At 41.6% G+C, this 3,543-nt stretch overlaps 1 protein-coding gene across 1 annotated transcript in view; it reads left to right on the forward strand.

Annotated features, from left to right (window-relative positions):
* The window catches only part of LOC107653252 (5-oxoprolinase-like), a 43,643-nt gene that overhangs the window by 20,062 nt on the left and 20,038 nt on the right, over window positions 1-3,543 (forward strand). The window lies entirely within an intron of this gene.

Here is a 3,543-nt window from a genome sequence, read left to right on the forward strand (position 1 = left end):
TTTGGGTGACAGCTGAAAAGCTGAGTTGTTCCTCGTGGCTGCTGGTGGGAATTCCGTTGCTGATTGGCTGTTGATCTGGCGCCTAAATGACGTTTGGATGACGTCCTTTTGGGAGAGCCCTCGTTGGATTGGTTGGTTGCCGGGTTACGGAGGAGTGATGTTTGGAGTTCTTCTGAGATTTCCTTTGCTTGGCTTTAGGCTTTGAAGTTCGGCAGTCGCGGAGTTTCAACTGAAGTGTTTGAGTTTTGGAGTCTCGCTCGTGATGTTACGGCATGGGAGCGCTTCGTCGCGCGGTCACCAAGGCGAAAAGCCACAGTTCTAGAGAGAGAGAGAGAGAGCGAGCCAGAGAGAGCGAGCAAGCGAGGGTTTTGTGTCCATTTTTAAGCAGGCTGACTTTTGTCCATCCCACAGGTCGTTGTTCCAATTAGATAGTGGCTGCGGGGCTTAGCCACGCCCTGTGTGGTTCCTTTTCGTGCACAAGTCACATGCTGTTCGTGGGGAGTATTTCTGCAAGTTTTTAAGAACTTCTTATAAAAATATCATCACCGGAAAATGATGCCGAATATCAATTTTTCACTTACACCAATGTTCTGTGAATAAAACAAGCTCTCACCCGATACTAAACTTCACATATCTTACACACATATTAAATGCTTTGTCTGCTAAAAAGAGTTATAAGGCAAATATTAAAATATCATAGATTCCAATAAACACATCAAATATATATATACGGCATAACACATACAGTTGATACATTTTCACTACTTATGAGTTTTAAATGATTGTCTTTTAAAATCGTCATGCAAGGTTCTGTTTCTTTTGTTGTAAGAGAAGTTTGTAAGGGTTTCAGACAGGGCAGGAAGCAGATGGTCAAACGTCATGTGATAGTCATGCATCGATCCCGTGTTGCAGGCCTGAGGGCGTCAGTTAATTTACTTCCTGTGCCTACACTGGTTCCATACATTAGCGATCACGAGGTATCTATATGTCGTGAACGAACTTTTCAGTCCTGATACAAAAGATCTCTGTGTTATCTCCTGATTGGATTAGTTCGTCATCTCATGATGAGTTGTTTCAGTGGCATATCAGTGTCCGTTCATGATAGAAATCCCTACAATATCATACAAATATATATATATATTTGTTATATACAGGTTATCTTCAGAGAGCAAGTTACTATGGTTAATTACATACCCTGAATGTAACCTCCGATTTTTGGAACCGAAAGCTGAGGTTATCCGCTCGCTTATCCTATCCAAGGTTGCTGATTGGCTGGAAGTTCAGTGGTCGTTCGAAGTGACGTCTTGGGCGTTGGCCTACAAATGGTGCAGAGTCAGTGGCTGGTTGAAGTTTTGAGGCGGGCGCAAGTCGGAGTTGGACTTTGCGGCAAAACCTAACTCAGAACGCGAAACTCTCAACGGAAAAGAAAATGAACTGAAGTAAAAGAAAGAGAATAAGAGTGTGATGAGACTAGATGGATTTTCTCCTCAAGATGTACGAAGCAGCTGGCATGTAAGCCAGAGCACGCTCAAAGAGCGCTAAAAAGCAGCGGTAGCAAAAGCATGGCTAAGAGCAAAAAGCAAAATTTGATGGTGTCCTGAGTTTTTAAACTCGGCTGTTGGACACATCCCAAATGGTGTCTTGACCAATTAGACATTGTCTTAGCTCGGGGTGTTACTATGTTTCTCCTCCCAATACATAAATCAACATGTTATCTTATGTCACATGGTCCGAATTTTTCCACTCTTGCAGAGTATAATTTGGACATGATTTCTATAACAAAAATATAATACATTTTTACAAAGTATTGATTGATAGAAACGTTTAAAGGGGTCCTATTATGCTTTTTCACTTTTTCAACTTGTCTGTAATGTTGCTGTTTGAGCATAAAAAAGATCTGCAAAGTTACAAAGCTCAAAGTCCAATTCAAAAGGAGATATTTTATTTAACAGAAATCACTTTTCAAAAACTACAACGAATGACTCGTTTGGACTACAACGCATTTTTTCTGGGATTTGTGATATCACAAATATCGACGAATGGGACGAGACCTGGTTGAGCTGCACTAGAGAAGGCAACGAGTGTTATCACTATGTCGGAGACACGCTAGCTTTCCCAAGGCAGACGAACTTAGAGTGGTTACAATCATCCGGGTTTAAATCGCGCTCAAATTAATTTGATTTTGATGCAATATTTACACTGAAGCTCACAGGCGGCTATGGTAAGGGGCATGACATTTCCTGACCAGGCGCCGAGTGGTGCCAATCACAACACACGCTGACCCAGCTAACCAATCACAGCACATTTCGGCCTGTTCTAGTAGACCCCCAAAACAAAATCAAGACTTTGTAAAAAGAGCATAATAGGACCCCTTTAAAGCATGAAAATTCAAACACACATAGTAAACATGAATATAAACCTATAAACTATTCAATAGTTATTCAAAATGACATACACAATGAGTGATTAGAACATGATAATGAACATGGTTCATCTGTAAAAGATCTCTGTCGTTCTGTAAACGTGAGAATGTGCTTTGTGAGGAGCAAAAGGTCTAGAAGGAGCCTGGTCTTTGTCCTGGGTGGGGGAAACCAATCCGAGGAAGTCTTTAGCTTGTGATTTCTATCACGGATTTACATGTGATGGTCATGCTGTGCATCGCTTTGGCCATTATGCATTGTAAGTATGTTTTGTTATTAGTTTAAGTATTTGCTATTGACTGTTCAAATGCGGAGTTTTGCGCAGCGCAGCGCAGAGTAACGCGTCATGTGTGTGTGTGTGTGTGAGGGGAACAGGGTCACATCACAGGAGAGTGAACTGCCTGTCAGAAATCATAGCACGTCAGCTGTCTTAACCGCGGCTTGTGTACGGCATCATCACTGTGTCTGTCACGCGACTCTGTTGCCCTTTCGGGCTTGAACTGATGGTAAAACTAACGACATTATTAACTGTCTTGATATTTACTTTGAAAGCTGAAGCGATTATGGTAAGGGGTGTTACATTTCCGACGCGTGCTTGTGGTGTTCGGCCAATCACAATGCAGCTGGCCAATCAGCGCAGACTGCGGTTGTCAAAGGAGGGGGCTTTGTTGAAAACGACGTGTTTGAGAGAGGCTGGGCAAAGAGGACCTACAATAATGTGCAGTATTTGAAAAATAATTTGTTTTTTCAACATTAAAGCATGTCAACATATTCTGTTACACCAAATAAGCTGTTCGAACCTGCTAGTTCGTTAGGCTCACTTCAGACTCGTGGTGCCAGGGTATCGTGGACAGATTATGACGTTGTTTTGTTATCCTGGGCCTCTTTGTGGAATTTGGCTCTTTGGGTTTCAGTCTGATTGAATCTTAATTTGTCTGATTCGCTCTGATACCCTACATATACAATATAACTGTTTTAGGCAAGGTCCACTCTGTCAGATTCTGTTGCCATTTTCAGTGCTTTTTACTATAAAAGACTATAAAACCATTTTTAAAAATGCCGCCTTTAATGCAGCTGTGTGTGTGTGTGTGTGTGTGTGTGTATATATATATATATATATATA

The sequence above is a fragment of the Sinocyclocheilus anshuiensis genome, unplaced genomic scaffold (assembly GCF_001515605.1).
Source record: "Sinocyclocheilus anshuiensis isolate Anshui unplaced genomic scaffold, SAMN03320099.WGS_v1.1 scaffold151, whole genome shotgun sequence".
In the NCBI taxonomy this organism is placed as follows: Eukaryota; Metazoa; Chordata; class Actinopteri; order Cypriniformes; family Cyprinidae; genus Sinocyclocheilus; species Sinocyclocheilus anshuiensis.